This window comes from Nicotiana tabacum, chromosome 3, assembly GCF_000715075.1.
Source record: "Nicotiana tabacum cultivar K326 chromosome 3, ASM71507v2, whole genome shotgun sequence".
Taxonomy (NCBI): domain Eukaryota; kingdom Viridiplantae; phylum Streptophyta; class Magnoliopsida; order Solanales; family Solanaceae; genus Nicotiana; species Nicotiana tabacum.
The window spans coordinates 118,416,090-118,435,829 of record NC_134082.1 but is presented as its reverse complement, the minus strand read 5'-3'; positions in this window follow the sequence as shown (position 1 = coordinate 118,435,829).

Below are 19,740 nucleotides of genomic sequence, written 5' to 3'. Positions count from 1 at the left end.
TCTCTAGCTTCTTTAGTTACCATTCAGTGTCACCCAAGTCGGTAGCATTACGGTTAGTCCTTTATACCTTCTATTAACACTTGTGCTCCAGGCGAGTCCACCACTCTGATATGAACTATTTTGCGATAACCATGGACATCTCAATTTATAGATTTTCTTCACATTTCTTCTTGCCTCATAATTCCTAGCCAGTGAATAGCCATGCACTCTTCCACATTTTACATGGTCTTTTCCCCTAGTTATTTCATCTCTGCTCACCTCTTAACTCTTATTAGGATATCCGTGGGAAAGTGTGCTCATCCGTATATCACTTAACACTTCTTTGCTTGTAAGATTCTTTAGAGTCCCTCCACGAAGCCCAAATACCCTCTTGGGTTATTATAGCATCACATTTATTTCTCCCACTAGTTCCACCTTTCTTAACACCTTGGTACTTTGGTTAAATCACAGATCTATGATTAACCCATTCTAAAATCCCGCAACCTTTCACATTTTACCTATAGTACTTCGTTAGGTTCCATTGTTCCTGACCCTCTAACAAGTATAAGATCCCGTTACAAACATACTCTTAGTTTCTAGGATCATTGACCTTATCATTCATATTGCCCTGTATGAAGAATTTACCTTTCTTAACCTTCCACCTTCTTGGGGGTACTAGCGGTCTAGCATTAGCATATCCTTTCAGATAATCACGTCATCCATTATCACTTTTCTAGACTATGCATGTCTTCAACAAAATATTCAAACATCATATCTACATGGTCTTACTCTTGTTTCATTGTATTTAAGTGGACTTACTATGGCCTTTCCTCCCCCACTTAGGGCGAATGTCTCGGATTTTGACACAAGTCTTGAATTTAGCAACTTTAGGGACATATGTCTCATATCTCTATCCCTCATATATATGCTCGACTATTAGGGAAATTTAAGTCACCATGGTATTAACCTCATAAGTTTTCTACTCTTATTCGGCCACACGGGCTTGGGATTCCAATTCCCCATATCAATATCCTTTAGGAGTGTAACATCACTTTGTACACTTCTGGAGTTTTATGAAGTTCGTAGTATAGGGGTCTTCTCATCGTGGGTTTAATTGACTCTCATTTCATAACTTCTTGTCTCCTAGGAGAGACTTGCACTCTCATCATTAATCTCCTGGTCATGTCTCCCATATATCACGTGCTTATATAACCAATTTTCTTTCACACCTTAGGATCATTTACATACTTCTCACACTACCCACATGTGCTATTCAAGCTTACATATCACTTATCAATTCAATGTTTCTTTGGAGGTCACAATCATTTTTAACACTTTCTCGAATAAAGTATGCTTCTGGTACTATGTACGTACCTCATATATTCGTACAATTTGTTCAACATGATACATGTGCCATCTCCTTAATATTCAGGCCTTTGCCCATTGGTCATTCCATATGACAACATTACTTGAAATAGATGAAAGAGCGTTTAAACTTACCTTGAATCTCAACGCACGAGTTAGAAGACAATCTCATAGTTAAGATTTATTGCACGATCTGGAGTGTTGAAGAAGGGTAACATTCCTAAATGCCCATGTAGCCTCCAACTTATAGATGTGGTCGACAACACACCGATAAGAAGGACTCTACAAGACACAGCTCCGAGACATCCTAGGACACTTTAAAACCTTAGGCTCTGATACCAAGTTTGTCATGCCCCAAAATATGAGGAGCACGACCGGCGCTCAACCGAGTAAACCCGACCGAGCAAACCTGTTAGACCTCATTCTACCCAAACTAACTCATGAATAAATTGGATATGGACTCCATTAATCAAATTCTATAAACATATCAGTAACGATTTCCATTTCATTTTCATTAGCAACTTCATTCGCCATTTTAAAAGTATTACAAGTTTTATACATCATTGCCAAACATCAATATTTCTATTTTAAATTCCCATGCCCGACACTACCCACAACCTGTCTACGGAGCCTCTAACTACAACTAAAGAATAATATTAAAATGCCGGTAACAAGGCCCCGGCTATACCTTAAAAGTAAAAGTCCAAAACAAGAAGATGTGAAATATAGCCCCTCGAAGGAGAAGGGGTCTCACCAAGATCTTTAGAAGAAGGATGCTCCGCTACACACGATCAACACTATCCGCTATGGAGCCACCTACATTCATAAAAAAATGTAGCGCCCCCGACAAAAGGGACGTTAGTACCATGGAATAGTACTAGTATGTATAACTAAACACCATTTTACTAGAAAGAACTATCAAGCAAGTACGAGTAAGCCACGTGAGTAAATCAAATATGCAATTCATGCAATCCTTCATATAATTTCCAAAACTCAGTTTGGGGCATCTCTTTCATACGTTCATCACTGTTCTCAATGCCACCGCTATCTTAAGCTGAGTCCGATCATGATCCGACCGGCTAGGTCACCTCATTGGAGGCATATATCTCAATCAATATTTCCTTTCCCTTATCCGGAATTCAATATCAGCACATTACTACCATGTGTGCGGCATGGTGTCCGATCTCGACCCGATCGGCTAGGTCGCCCTATCTAGGCATTATCCCTTTCTCATTAGTCATCACGTCAGAATTTTTATTTCACATATATCATATCAATCCCTGGGCACTCAGGGCCACCATTATCACCTCGTTTTCCATTTTCAATATTCATCTTACAAGTTGTGATCATAGACATATACGTAAATTCAAGTTGCAATCACAGGTAAGTGAGCACATAGCTAGCATGAAAAATTCTCCGTTTCGATCTTGGCTTGCAGCCTAAGCATTTCAACGCATAATTGTATTCTTCATACTTCTCTAATTATCAAGAATGGAACATTACTCACATTGAGGCACAACCTTCACGTATATGTGTAGATAATTGCAAATCAATTAATGCGTAATAACAATCAATATACTAACCAATTCAGCTCTTACCACACTTTCGTAAATGCCAACGGAGCTCAATTTCTAATAAAAGAGGGTTTTAGCCATACATACCTTGTTTAAGCTTTCCTTAAGTTACTACAACGTTCCGGAAATTCTAGCAATCCCAATCTACTTTGAGACATAACAAAATTGAACACAAATTAGGAAGATATTCATAATTCTAGCTCATTTGAGCATTTTATCAAATACTAGTTGAGCATCTTGATTTCAAATCTCTTTTTCAAGGTTTTCCTTCATTCCCCAAAATCTTTACTTATTCATGTTAAACAATCTTCCAATAAACCTAAGTTGTACATGCATGTATACACAATACTAATACACCGAAGAATCATACCTCAATAACCCATCTTATACTCCAAACTCGAAATTAAAACCTAGGGTATAGAATCTTACCTCTTAGATGAAGAACTTGTGATTGGGTTCTTTGATTATTGAAGATTGATGCAAGATTTGGATGATTTAAATGATGGGTTCCTCATTCTCTCTCTAAAATGCTCTCACCTCTCTCTAAAATCAGTTGAAAATGACCCCAAATGAAGCCCTAAAGGCTATATATTAAAATGGGGTCGGGTTATAAAAATTAGAAAATTAACCCTCCGATGTCAAGTATGTGATCGCAGAATCCACCGCAGAATGGGTATGCGGGCCGCAGGTTCATCACAGAACTCGTTGCCCAGAACTGGGTGTTCTGCTTCATTTCGGTCCGCAGAGTTAAATCTGCGATCGCAGATTTCACCGCAGAATCGCATTTTTCTAGCCTTTGGTAATTTGATCATAACTTTGTGTAGGAATGTCCAAATGACGAACGGTTTGAAGCGTTGGAAACTAGACTCGAAGAGATTTTATATGATAGGTTGTTCATAACATAAAACCTTATATATACTTAGATAGTCTCGTTCAAAGTGGTGGCTTGTGCGAACTCATTTGAAATCTTAGCCTATTATGAACTTTTCCATTTTCCTTAGACTTAGGCCTTTCCTTGGACCCCAAATTACTTACCATAAGACTTGTACACATATTTACCAAATTCAATTGATGCCCACCATGTTAATAACACATAAAATAGTTTAATAACCTACATGGCACCACGAAATCCTAGGTTGCTTAGCGAAATTTTCCGGGGCCTTACACAACCTATAACATCTGAGTGCCTCTGGGGGCTACTGACATGAAATGCATAATACATATATATACATAAACTTTTAAAAACATACACCTCTGTGGGCATCATCATCATCATATCGTACCTGGCCTCAAAGAGGACTCGGTAAAAACATACCCACCCATCATAAGGCTCAGTAGAATTGTACCCGGCCACGTGGAGCTCGGTAAAACCAACTGATTAGTGGTTGCACAATAGGTGCCGTACCCGGCCGACTTTAGCGCGGCTCGGTAGAGTAAAATAGGTACTATATATAATGCATGCTAGACTCATGGAATCACATTCTAAGCCTTTCAAAATGACTTAAGGTCATTGCACCTTTGATTAACATTATGGACATCCATACCACCAATATGAACCTTAGGAGGATTCAAGGATCATACATACTTGCATAGAATAACTTTATAAGGAAAGAACAACTTGGGCAACCTTAGTTGCTAGGAGTAGATCCGTTATGAAATAGCGTATTCATTTAACTTTAGATCATGCCAAAAGAAATAAAGAAGTGCCTTAACATACCTTAAACCCGTTGAGTCCTTAATACCTTCCAAGCAACTCTTCAAACAAGTCACTCAATCTATTATAGTATAAAGAGATTCAAAATCAGTGCTGAGCAAAGGCTAAGTCTGTAACTTAAGCTAGTAGCTCATTTATGTAAATTTGGGCAGCATCTCCCCTATAACAAGGGCCTCCTCCAATACCATATACCAACAAAAACAACCAGTGAAATCCATCAACATATAAATATCAATAAAAAGACACCATATAACATCAACAAGTCACAACTACTTCACGACGAGTGACAAGCTCCGATTAGAATCCGTATAACCAATATCACCTCTTATAGACTTCTTACATTAATTTAACACTATAATTAACATGATAATGAAGTCATTCATCCATGATTCCATCCTTATACCATATATTTATAACAAAGGAAAGAATCCTCAACTCCAACTATCTTCAATTAGTAACTTTATTCACTAGTTCATGTCAACTCCATCCATTTAACTTAATCAATATCAAGATAACCTTAATCACATGCAAGAACACAATACACATACCTCATACAGTAACTTCAAGTCGAAATCCAAGTTATATTCAGCTTACAACAACCCTCAATGACAATACAACACCATAGAAGTGACTTATGCTAATCCAAGTATTATCTTGTAGTTTATAATCCTAACAACTTAACCAACATACAAGCAAGCTTAAGCACAATTAGTAGGCTGTTATACTCACCTTATCCAGTAGCAACAACTTGGAATTCCAGCAAAACACAGCCCACAACAATCCTTAATGACAACACAACCTCAAAGAGGTATTGTTCTTCACTAGAACTAAGTTTTGATGTTGAAATATGGTGAAATCACTTTGGAATCACTCCAAACCCTTGTGGTATTTGCTTAGAAGGTTAGGAGAAGTTTGGAGACGAATTTGAGATGAAAATGAGTTAAAAATAGGCGTCCAAATCATTTATAAAGTGAAGTAGGTCGACCACCGCCTAAGTGGGTCCCATTGGAAGGTGTTTGCGCGGTCTCGCAAAAACGCGAATATCTCTCTACTCCAATATCGTATCAATGAATGGTTTAGTGTGTTAGAAACTAAACTCGTAAATATTCAATTTGGTAGGTATATCACCCAATAATTCTAAGTATATTGGGAGAAATGTTCAGTTACATTTGACCTAAGTTTCAGCACATTATGAATGTAACTTGTGGTGACCTTTGCCAACTTTTGTTCCACAACTTGCTTGCCTTCAAAACGTAGCAAATTACTAACATATGACTAAAATAACTCATATAATAAACTCCTTATCATGTTAAGAACCCTAGTCTCACCCCAAAGTACATGTTATAACATTCGATACTTATCGACTTTCGACGAAACTTATTTTCTTCAATTGGTTTAGCTTCTAAACTTTCCAAGCCTCTTGGTACTCGTTATTAATGATCTTAAATATTTGTAACCTCCAAGGTAACATGATTAACTTACTTTATTTTCTTCCAAATATAATCTCATTTCCAAGCTTACATCAATGGCTTACGACGTACTCTCACATATGAAAACTTGGGGTGTAACATCATTTCCCCCTTTGTAACATTCGTCCTCGAATGTTAACTGATGCACTTATCAGTTTCATAAACTATCTCTCTTACGAATACTTTAATGCTCTCCTTGCCATTTAGGAAACTGTTTTGTGAATAAATTCATGTGGTCATAATTCTTCCAATCTCGTAACTGTTTCTACCTTATGTCATGCAGTATGTACGACTGTGTCCTTGTATGAGTGCCTAGCGACTCTTCTCCCCTTTTTCCTCCATCTTTTAGACAATCTTTAAGCCTCACTTTATGAGCATATACATAACTATGACAAGTTGTCCCTCTAGGCATCTATAGGTGTACTGAAGTTCTTCGCTTGGTACTTTGTTGAACTTACGACTATTGATATATTTTGTTTCATAGCCTCAGATATCTCTCCTTATGGCTTTGCTGCATCTAGGCAGGCCAAACTGTACCATAACTCTTACTTTTGTTTTATTATTATCGAGGCCTGTTACCCAAATCTAGGTTATTCTCTCGCTGCTTATCCAACATGTATAAATCTAAGTCCTTTAATGCTTCCTCATTAATGTTCATATTAAGAATTTTAGCATAATCTCATCACATACTTTGGAACTTTTATCTATCTATTGTTGATTCACCTTAATGTTGATCTATAATCCACCACTAATAACTTGCAACCTCTTACGTAATACACTATCACTAGGGCTCACGTCTCATCGGGAACTTTATTTTCCTGATCCACCTAGGGATAATACTATACTTATTTCATAGCATCCCAACACGATTCATCTTATGGGGGGTATTCTAATCTCGTGCTAATCATGAAATCCCTTTCTCGTTAAATCGTTACTCAATCAAAGGCCTAAGCGTCATCCTCTAATCTATTACAATTACACCCTTATTCCACTACCACGGCAACATTCCATCTCTTCTAAATGCACCTAGTCTTAGACTCCTTTGAGTTCATTCAGGGTGTACCGAGCTTTCTATTACTTACGGAAACCATAAGCTCTTATGTATTTTGATGGGTTTAATCTCGAGGACTTACCTATTTTTGTCACCTTCTCACACACATTTTCTTATCCTTACTCCTATCTACCCAAAAGCTTGTCGCTCTATGATACATTATCTTGCGACCTATACATATCTATTTATAATACTCGCAACCTTCCTTTAACTTGCTAGCACCATAGATTTCCTTTCGCGCCTTCTTAGCTATCTTTAAATGTAAGCCACTTGTTACATGAATACTTGGCTTGTCTTATTGCCCACGAATGTCGTAATTTCCTATATCTCATATTATCTCAAACATAACCTTTGATTTTTTCCCCATTCATTAGCCAAGATAGGTGCCACTCTCTTATGGTGTGCATACAACGTTGTAGTGAGACTATTTTTACAAGACCATTTCTTCTTCAAGTTACTATGCCTAGGTTGAAGCCTTCTTCCTTTTTCCTCTGCCAGTCTTTCATTGTAGTACATAAGGGAGATCATCTGACTCTTATAAAGCTGCAAGCTGATTACGTGGTATACCCAAAGGAATTTTTGATGTTCTTACTTGCCTATAATTATCCTTAGTTACCTACCTCCGCGCCCTTGGGCTCGTATGATTGCCTCTGAACTGAAATTTTGGCTATCTCCCTGGTGGCACTTTCTTTTATCTCTGTAACACATATAAGGTACTTTTAACTACCCAAAATCCTATCCAAATATTTCTTAAGGATCACGATGTCATTATATCTACAAGACCGAATTCACTATGTTGGGGTTCACTACGTTTACTTTGCACAATCTGCATGAGTTGTCTGTATCCTCTTGTCTAGCCATAACTAGGTTCTTCCCGAATCAACTACTAACTACTGGTTGTCCATTCTCATATCTATATTCCACATAATATCGCTTGGGTTATTTTCTTTGTCTTAACTTGCCACTCGTACTGGCTCCTTATATATCAAGTGTTCATTCGTACTTATTTATCAATAACATATGGTGTGGGAATCCTTAATGCCTCTCCCCGGCGGCATGCTTGCATAATGTTCTGGAGTTGTAACATATCTGTAGGGTCTGAATAAATGCAATCTCATTCCTTTCGCCTTTCTACCACATTCTTCCTTTATTATTCCATAGTTACCTGAACCAGTAACTCCGACTTAATACCATATCACACCATCTTCCCCCCTTTAGGAGAGTACTAAGACTTGGTGCTACAAAGATCTACCTATATATGTTTTACCTCTTAATCTTTGGCGTCTTTTCACATCATCAATGACCCTTACTTGCTGTAACGACCTGACCGATTATTTCATGAGTTATCGCTCTGTTTCCCGCCATTTCTACTTCTTATTACCTTGTTCAAATGTATTTTGTGTTATCGGGTTAGTTGGCTCGAATTCGGAGAGGTTTTGGTAAGGTTTGAGACACTTAGTCTCTTTTGAGGAAGCTTAAGTTGGAAAAGTCAACCGAATTAATTTATGTGTTAAAGGGCTCGGATGTGAGTTCCGATGGTTCAGATAGCTTTAGAAGGTGATTTGGGACTTAGGAGCGTGATCAGAATATATTTTGGAGGTCTGGAGTAGATTAAGGCTTGAATTGGCAAAATTGGAATTTTGGCATTTTCCGGTTGATAGGTGAGATTTTGATATAGGGGTCAGAATAGAATTCCGGAAGTTGCAGTAGGTCCGTTGTGTCATTTGGGATGTGTGTGCAAAATTTCAGGTCATTCAGATATAGTTTGATAGACTTTTTGATCGAAAGCGGAATTTAGAAGATTTTGGAATTCATAGGCTTGAATCCTATGCGAATTTGGTGTTTTGATGTTATTTTGAGTGTTCCGAAGGTTGGAACAAGTTTGACTGATGTTATGAGATATGTTGGCATGTTTGGTTGAGGTTGTGAGGGCCTCGAGAGAGTTTCGGGTTGAGGTCCTGAGGGCCTCGGGAGAGTTTCGAGTGGGCCCTCGCGTTCGCGAAGGGTTAGGCAAGGAGGTTGTAAAATTGGCCTTCACGTTCGCGAAGGGGGTCCCGTGATTGTAAAGAGTTGAGGCTCGTGGTCATCACGTTAGCGAGGTTCATGCCGCGTTCACGTAGAAGTAAGGTGAGCAACTGGGTTCAGGTTGGTTTGTTCTTCGCATTTGGGGATGGAGTATCGTGTTCGCGGTGAGTAAGTAAGTTAATCTTTCGCGTTCGCGAGGGGTGGTCGCATTCGCGTAAGAGAGAGTTTTGGTCAACTTAAGTTTGTGCTTCGCAAATGCGAGGCTTTGACCGTGTTCGCGAATAAGGATTTGAATGCCTGGGTAGAATGTTTAAATAGCCATTGTCCGCGATTTTGGGTCTAACTTTCACCATTTTTGAGCGATTTTGGAGCTTTTTGAGAAGAATTGAAGAGGGAATCAAAGGGAAACACTTGAAGGTAAGATTTATGGACTTAATACTCAATCCTAATGTGTTTTCTACCTAATTAATTATGAAATTCAAGCCTAATATTGAAAAATTAGGGCTTGTAATTGGAGACCTAGAATTTGGTATTTGAGGGGTCGTTTGTGGTTGGATTTTGGTATTTTTGATATGAATGAACTCGGGGAGCGATAAGGAGTCTATTGATATAATTTTTATCAGAATCCGAGACGTGGGCCCGGGTGTTAGGTTTTGCCAATTTCGGGATTTGTCTTGTAATTTGATTTCTTTCGAGTGGGCTTTGTTCCCTTAGCATATTTTGATGGTTTTGCACTGATTTTGGTTAGATTTGGAGCATCCGGAGGCTGATTCAAGAGGCAGAGGCATCACGGGCTAGAGTTTTGGACCAGATAGAGGTGAGTAATGATTGTAAATGTTGTCCTGAGGGTATGAAACCTCAGATTTCACATCGTTGTGCTATATTAAGGTGACACACACTCTAGATGACGAGCACGTGGTCGTTCACCATTGGGGATTGAGACTTAGTCCATCCTGAATGACTGTTTTACTGCGTATTTGATTGAAAACTGTTTGCTATCATCATGTTTTGGGCTGAATGTCATATTTGGGCCTCGTGCCAACTATTTGGACCCTTAGGGGATTTTTACTGCTATTTCCTCACTGTTTTGATTTCTATATCTGTACTCAGTCATGCTAAATTATATTGTTTTCATAACTCAGCCATGTTTAATTTGTTTTAACACTCTAAATGATATTTTGGGCTGAGCATCACATTTTACTGTGCTCAAGTGGCTTTTAGAGATTTTTGACTGAGTAGGGACGAGGGCCTGTGTTCTGAGGTTATTGAGCTAATTCATGATTATGAGGTTGAGGGCCTGAGTTGTACGCCATGAGGTGGCTTGATATGAGGCCAAGAGCCTATTTGATTATGCCACGAGATGGCTTGATATTGTGCTTGGGCCGTAAGGGGACCCTCCTGGAGTCTGTACACCCCCAGTGAGCGCGGGTACCCATTGTGATATGAGATATAGCCTGAGGGGATGGTGTTGTTCTATGTTATTACCCGAGGGGCTGATTCTGTTGACATTGTACCCGAGGGGCGGTTTCGTTGCCTTTTACTACTTTTACACTGCTTCTTTATAGCATATTATTGTGCCTTACGTGATTTCTTATTGCTAAATGTTCATTTATTATTATTACTCACTGAGTTGGAGTACTCACTTTACTCCCTGCACCCTATGTGCAGATTCAGGAGCTTTAGGTCCTGCCAGTGAGGGTTGATTGCTCAGCAGGCTATTCGGAATCCACTAGGTAGCTGCTCGGCATTCATAGCCCAGTGTTTCTCCCTCCTATTTTTACTTCCCTTGTTCTAGATATGTAGTAGATTGTATAAACTCTTTCATACACTTAGACTATGTTAGATGCTCATGACTGGTGACACCCCGATGTCAGGCTGTGTTTGGTTTTCCGTAGTTGATATATTTCACTCTATTATGGGATTTATTGTTATTAATGACTTAATTATGAATTATTATCTGTTAAATTAACTGGAAGTCTGTGTCAGCTGGCCTTGTCTTCACGAGAGGCACCATCACGACCGGGTCTAGGTTAAGGGTCGTGATAAGTTGGTTTCAGAGCCTAGGTTACATAGGTCTCACGAGTCATGAGTAGGTTTAGTAGAGTCTCACGGATCGGTACAGAGACGTCTGTATTTATCCTCGAGAGGCTACAGAACCTTTAGGAAAAACTTCATTTTCTTGAAAATCTTACCGTGCGAATCTGTTGATCCGAGTACTAAACTTCTGTTATTCTATTATCTCACAGATGGTGAGGACACGCGCTACCGGTCAGGATGGACGACCACCAGTACCACCAATTATGGACACTAGAGGCCGATGACGTGGTCGTGGTCACAGTAGGGGTAGGGGTGTAGCCCGCACAATAGCTAGGACAACACCTACAGATCCACCAGCCGCCCCAATTTAGGATTAGGTCCCAGTTGTGGATGCTCCAGCAGCACCAGCTGAGGCACCAGCTGTGCGCATTGTGATTCCGGGTCTTCAGGAGGCCTTGGCTCAGATTCTATCAGTATGCACTGGCCTAGCTCAGGCGGTCTCAGTTACTACAGCCGCAGCTACTTCTCAGGTCGGGGGATGCACTCAGACTCCCGCCGCTTGCACTCCTGAGCAGGTCGTGCAGGGACTTCAGACATCGGGGGCACATGCAGCCCAACCGGTTGCAGCTGCTCAGGATTATGTAGCTCCTGCCATGCCAGAGGATGAGTAGCGCAGGTTGGAGAGGTTTGGTAGACTCCAGCCTCCGACTTTCAGTGGTGTCAAGGGCAAGGATGACCAGGGTTTCTTAGACAAGTGCTAGAGGATTCTTCGCACAACGGGTATTCTCGAGACCAGCAGGGTCGCTTTCACTACTTTTCAGTTTTCTGGAGCTGCCTTCACTTGGTGGGAGGCTTATGAGAGGCGTAGGCCTGTTGGTGTAGCACCACTTACTTGGCAGCAGTTCTCCGTTCTCTTTTTGAAGAAGTATGTGCTTTAGTCTCGTAGAGAGGATCTGCATAGGTAGTTTCAGTGGTTGCGTCAGAGAGAGATGACTGTGATGCAGTATGAGATGAGGTTCTCAGAGTTAGCTTGTCATGCTATTTGGTTGGTTCCGACAGATAGAGAGAGGATTAGGAGGTTTGTTGATGGCCTTACATATCAGCTTCATATTCTCATGACCAGGGAGAGGGTGTCTGGTGCTACTTTTGAGGAGATTGTAGACATTGCTCGTGAGATTGAGTCAGTTCATTGCCATGAGCGAGATGAGAGGGAGGCCAAGAGGCCTCGAGGATCTGGTAGTTATGGTGGTGCTCCTTCGAGAGGTCAGTTTTAGCATGGTAGATGCCGTCCATTCAGGCATGCTCAGCCAGCTCGCCCAGGTTATCTTGGGGCGTCATTGGGTCATGGTTCTCACAGTTCTCATCAGGGCTAGTCATCACTTAGCCCTTCCAACTCAGAGTTTGTCCCGTGCTCCATCAATTCAGGGCTTTTCTATGCCAGGTGCATCTGTTAGTCATTCCGGTGCTAGGGGTTCCCTTCAGCTCTAGCACCCGGGAGTTGCTATGAGTGTGGAGAGATGGGTCATATGTGGAGGCAGTGTCCTTGTCATCTTGCGGGTTCATCTCAACAGAGGAGTCAGCCATCGGCTTCAATGCTGGTTACTTCACCACCTACCCAGCCAGCTAGGGGTGGAAGTCAGGCAGCTTGGGGTCGCCCTAGAGGGAGAGGTCGATCACGTGGCGGTCAGGCCAGTTTCTATGCACTTCCAACTAGACCCGATGTTGTTGCTTCAAATGCTGTAATCACAGGTATTGTCTCGATCTGCCACAAAGATGCCTCTATATTATTTGATCACGGTTCCACTTATTCTTATGTGTCATCATACTTTGCTCGTTATTGGATACACCCTGTGAGTCTATTGTTTCACCTGTTCATGTATCTATTCTTGTGGGCGATACTGTTATTGTAGGCCATGTGTACCGATCGTGTGTGGTGAATATAGGGGGTCTGGAGACCCGAGTGAATCTTTTATTGTTATGTATGGTGGATTTTGATGTTATATTGGGCATGGATTGGCTATCTCTGTGTCGTGCTATTTTGGAATGTCATGCAAAGACAGTGACATTGGCTATGCCGGGTATGCCACGGATTGAGTGGCGAGGTTCGACTGATTATGTTCCCTGTAGGGTAATTTCGTTCTTGAAGGCCCAGCGTATGGTTTGGAAGGGTTGTCTTTCGTATTCAGCCTTTGTGAGGGATGTCGGTGCAGAGACTCCCAGTATTGATTCTGTTTTAATTGTGAGGAATTTTCCTGATGTGCTCCCTGCAGACCTGCCGGGCATGCCACGGGACAGGGATATTGATTTTGGTATTGACCTGGTGCCGGGCACTCAGCCCATTTCTATTCCACTTATCGTATGGCACCAACAGAGTTGAAGGAGTTAAAAGAGCACCTTCAGGAACTCCTTGATAAGGGGTTCATTTGGCCTAGTGTGTCGACTTGGGGTGCGCTGATTATATTTGTGAAGAAGAAGGATGGCACTATGAGGATGTACATTGATTATAGGCAGTTGAACAAAGTAACAGTTAAGAACAAGTATCCTTTACCTCGCATTGATGATTTATTCGACCATCTTCAGGGAGCGAGGTTATTCTCCAAGATTGATCTCCGTTCATGTTATCAATAGTTGAAGATTAGGGACTCGGATATTCTTAAGATGCCTTTCAGGACCTGATATGGTCATTATGAGTCTTGGTGATGTCTTTTGGGCTGACCAATGCCCCAGCAGCATTCATGCATTTGATGAACATCGTGTTACTACCTTATCTTGACTCGTTTGTCATAGTTTTCATTGATGATATTTTGGTATATTCACTTAGTCAGGAGGAGCACGCGGAGCATTTGAGAGTTGTGTTGCAGAGATTGAGGGAGGAGAAACTTTATACAAAGTTCTCCAAGTGTGTGTTTTGGCTCAGTTCAGTGGCTTTCTTGGAGCACGTGGTGTCTAGCGAGGGTATTCAGGTGGATCCGAAGAAGATAGAGGCTATTTAGAGTTGGCCCAGACCATCCTCAACCATAGAGATTCACAGCGTTTTTTGGTTTGGCGGGTTATTGCCGCCAGTTTGTCCAGGGATTCTCATCTATTGCATCGTCCTTGACCAAGTTAACTCAAAAAGGTTCTCTATTCAGGTAGTCGGATGAGTGTGAGGAGAGCTTTCAGAAACTCAAGACTGCTTTGATCACAACTTCGGTGTTAGTTTTGCCATTAGCTTCAGGTTCATATACCGTGTATTGTGATGCTTCGAGAGCTGGTATTGGGTGTGTGTTGATGTAGGAGGGTAGAGTTATTGCTTATGCTTCTCGCCAGTTGAAGCCCCATAAGAAAAACTACCCAGTTTATGATTTTGAGTTGGCTACCATTGTTCATGTGTTGAAGATTTGGAAGCATTATTTGTATGGTGTGTCTTGTGAGGTGTTTACTGATCATCGTAGCCTCCAGTAGTTGTTCAAGTAGAAGGATCTCAATTTGAGGTAGCGAAGATGGTTGGAGTTGCTAAAGGATTATGATATTACTATTTTGTACCATCCGGGAAAGGCCAATGTGGTTGCTGATGCTTTGAGTCGGAAGGCGGTGAGTATGGGGAGTTTGGCATATATTCCAGTTGGGGAGAAACCTCTTGCAGTTGATGTTCAGGCCTTGGCCAATTGGTTTGTGAGGTTAGATATTTCGGAGCCCAGTCAGGTATTAGCTTGTGTGATTTCTCGGTCTTCCTTATATGATCAAAGAGCGCCAGTATGATGATCCTCATTTGCTTGTCCTTAAGGATAGAGTTCATCACGATGATACCAGAGATGTGACTATTGGTGATGATGGGGTGTTGAGGATGCAAGGCCGGATATGTGTGCCCAATGTTTATGGGCTTCGGGAGTTGATTCTGGAGGAGGCCCGTAGCTCGCGGTATTCCATTCATCCGGGTGCCACGAAGATGTAACAGGTTCTGAGACAACATTATTGGTGGAGGAGAATGAAGAAGGACATTGTGGGATTTGTAGCTCGGTGTCTCAATTGTCAGCAGGTGAAATATGAGCATCAGAGACCGGTGTCTTGTTTCAGCAGATGGATATTCCAGAGTAGAAGTGAGAGCGGATCACCATGGACTTTGTAGTTGGGCTCCCACGGACTTTGAAGAAGTTCGATGCTATTTGGGTGATCGTGGTTCGGCTGACCAAGTCCGCACACTTCCTTCCTGTGTGTACTACCTATTCTTCAGAGCGGTTGGCAGAGATCTATATTCGGGAGATTGTTCGTTTTCATGGTGTCCCAGTTTCCATCATTTCAGATAGGGGCACTCAGTTTACTTTGCAGTTTTTGAGGTCTGTGCCGTGAGAGTTGGGTACTCAGGTTGAGTTGAGCACAACTTTTCACCCTCAGATGGACGGACAGTCCCAGTGCACTATTAAGATATTGGAGGACATGTTGCGTGCTTGTGTCATTGATTTCGGAGGGTCACGTGATCAGTTTCTACCGCTCGTAGAGTTTTCTTATAACAACACCTACCAGTCGAGTATTCAGATGGCTCCATATGAGGCTTTGTATGGGAGGCGGTGTAGATCTCCAGTCGGTTGGTTTGAGCCGGGTGAGTCTATGCTATTGGGGACAGACTTGGTGCAGGATGCTTTAGAAAAGGTGAAAGTGATTCAGGAGAGGCTTCGTACAACGTAGTCTGTCACGACCCAAACTGGAGGGCCATGACTAGCACCCGACCATACTTGCCGAGCACCAACGTACATTTCCTCTAACCTTTTTTTATTATCTTTTAGGGTTGACGAGATCGATATAAATGGTAGACATAGATCATGGACAACCAACAATAAAATATGATGGCATGAACATACATAGCAGGGGATGACCAGACAATCAAGAAACTACATATAAGGTACGAGCTACCACGCTACCATGAAAGACTATACAACAAAAACCAGCCGACAAGGCATACCAAACTATACATGAGTCGACACTTGTCTATGAGCCTCTAAATGAACATAAGTGCTGCAACATAGCCGGAACAGGGCCCCGACATACCCATAATGTCTATAACAAAAATGCATACCAAGACCACGGCAAGTCCGGAGAAGGGATCTCGCCAATCACTGCTGAACTGGACAACCTACTGTGGTGGGAGCTGCACCTGCCTGTCTATTAGGGCCTACAGCATGACATGCAACGTCCATAAACAAAAGGACATTAATACGAATAAAGTACTGAGTATGTAAGGCATGAAACCATAAATATGAACAGTAATGTAAGTAGGGATAGAGAATATACAACCTGGAATATCTGAGTACCTCTGAGGGCTACTGACATGAAATGCATGATACATATGTATGTATACATAAACTTTTAAAACATACGCCTCTGTGGGCATCATCATCATCATATCGTACCCAGCCATAATAGGCTCGGTAAAAACGTACCCGACCGTCATAAGGCTCGGTAGAATCGTACCCGGTCACGTGGAGCTCGGTAAAACCCAACTGATCAGTGGTTGCACAATATGTGCCGTACCCGGCCGACTATAGCACGGCTCGGTAGAGTAAAATAGATACATATATATAATGCATGCTCTACTCATGGAATCACATTCTAAACCTTTCGGAGTGACGTAAGGTCGGTATCCTTTGTACACGTTATTAGGACTAACTCTTCATTACGAACCTTATAAGAATCAGGAAGTACCAACAACATTGATAACATAAGAATAAGAGAAGCAACATTAACCTCAATCGTTCCATAAGAGGGAAAGCAATATAAGTACTGCTAGCTTCTAAGAGTAGAGTATCTTTGGAAGCTCGTTCATTACATTATGTACAATCGGAGTCGTGCAAAAGAAGAAAAGGGATAGCCTCACATACCTTGTATATACTGCCCCAATCACAAGCTATGCAATTGTCACAACTCCTTAGTCTACAATAAGAGAAACGATACTATCGTTATCATTTAAGCGTCATAACTATTATGTATCGACCACAACCTATTTTACGTTGAAACGGACAACACCTCCCCTATATATATGACTTCACACCATTCCAAACAATCACCAAACAGCCCAAACAACATCAATAATAAACATATTGAGCCTCCCAAAACAGTCCACGCACAACCTAATTACATCATACATACGACGACCACCGTAGTCGTGTCAAACGACCCGGAAATGTTACGATAACTATCAGCCCACAACCCTACATATATATGGTATTTCTACACACCCTTACACCTCCAAAACTCCACAAAATAGTAGTAAAACACGCAGCCTAATAGAAACACAAAACAATCCACAAAACAGTCCGCTACAAGTGAATAACTCGAACTCACGGCTTCCGATCACCATCCCGTGAGTTCTTACATGTATAGAACGAATTACCATGAATTCAGAGCAGATAAAAATGTATGAAAGATGGAAGTAACTTACCTTACTTGTTGGATAACTTAGCCCTTCCCTTGGTTCTTCAAACTCTAGGTTTTACCTTCAAATAGAACTTGAAAGAGAGGGAAAATCGATTAAGGTTTGTGTGGGATTTTTGGGGAGGAGTTGCAGGGGTTAACTTTGGTTTTGAGGGTCTGAAATATGGATGAAATAACTGAGTTCATAACCCCTTAAAAGTCCTCTCTTGACTGACTTAGGTCTTTTAATTTTGTCCTATCATTTTGGCAAGTAGGTGATGCACCTACTTGTCATCTACCAATCTGCGCAGGCTTGCGTAAATATGAATATCTATATACTCCAAGATCGTATTGACAAACGGTTTAATGCGTTAAAAACTAGAATCATAGATCTTTAATTTTGTCGGTAGATCACCCAATAATTCCTTGTAAATTAGGAGAAAAGCTTAGAAACATTTAACCTAATATTTAAGTAAAATTATGAACCTAAGTTGCGACAACGTTTGTCGACTTTTGTTTCATAACTCGTTTGACTTCAAGACTTATGATACAGATATTATATGATTCAAATACCTTAATACATGACCTCTTGAGTGTATTAAGAACCTCTAGGTTTACCTGAAAATACGAGTTACAACATCCTTGATTCGTTTAACTTCTAATACTTGTTAATCACCCTTATACACCCTTGTATCACTTAAGCCAATAGAATTAACTTCTTATCATCTCAAAGGTAATTCCTTCTTGGATTTATGTTAACTAATATATGGCATGAACTAACGCATGTGGATATGGGTTATAACACCCTTCCCCCCTTAGGAACATTCGTCCTCGAATGTAAGGGTTCATGGGTAGTTTAAATCATCGTGGATTCCGGCCAAGTTTCTCCCATAAATATAGGAAAAGCTTGCAAGCGGTTAAATCAACGTATGGCCTTACAAGAGTATGAAAAGCATTATGGACATGTACATTATCTGCATATCACCATTTTGTATTAAGGAAGAGTATTCTCAAGTTATTGCTTACCTCATAGAGCCATTTCACCTTCCAATGTATCATGTGTTCCACCAGCATCCTTGTTATCTTCATTCTGGAATAGGTACGGGTATTTAGACTTCATCTCCTCTTCTGCTTCCCATGTTATTTCTTCCATATTCTTGTTCCTCCACAATACTTTGATGGAAGCTACATCTTTTGTTCTCAGCTTGCGGACTTGTCGATCTAATATAGCCACTGGCACTTCTTCATATGATAGGTCCTCTGTAACCTGTACATATTTGATAGGGACGACTCGAGAAGGGTTTCCAATACATTTCCTCAACATAGATACATGGAATACTGAGTGGACAAATTCCAATTCGGATGACAATTCTAACTCATAAGCAACCTGTCCAATCCATCGAAGAATTTTATATGGCCCGATATACCTTGGACTCAGCTTACCTTTCTTCCCAAAACGCATAATACCCTTCATTGGTGAGATCCTCAGGAAAACCCAATCACCAACCTCAAACTCCAGATCACGACGTCGCACATCGGAATAAGATTTTTGCATGCCTTCTGCCGTCTTCAATCGCTCCTGTATCACTTTCACCTTCTCAATAGCTTGGTGAATCAAATCTGGCCCATATAATTCTGTTTCACCGACTTCAAACCATCCAACGGGTGATCTACATCTTCTCCCGTATCGTGCCTCGTATAGGGCCATTTTAATACTGGAATGGTAGCTATTATTGTAGGCAAATTCTATGAGTGGAAGATGGTCATCCCAATTTCCTTAAAATCTAGAACACATGCTTGTAGCATATCCTCTAGTGTCTGAATGGTACGTTCAGCTTGTCCGTCAGTCTGCGGATGAAATGCAATGCTGAGATTCACTTGTGTGCCTAAACCTTTCTGAAAAGACCTCCAAAAGTTAGCTGTAAATTGAGCTCCTCAGTCTGATATAATAGATACCGGCACACCATGAAATCTAACAATCTCCTTGATATACAACTTCGCATAATCTTCAGCCATGTAAGTTGTCTTAACTGGCAGAAAATGGGCACATTTTGTAAGTTGATCAATTATCACCCAAATGGAGTCAAACTTATGATAAGAGCGAGGTAATCCAATAATGAAGTCCATATTAATAACCTC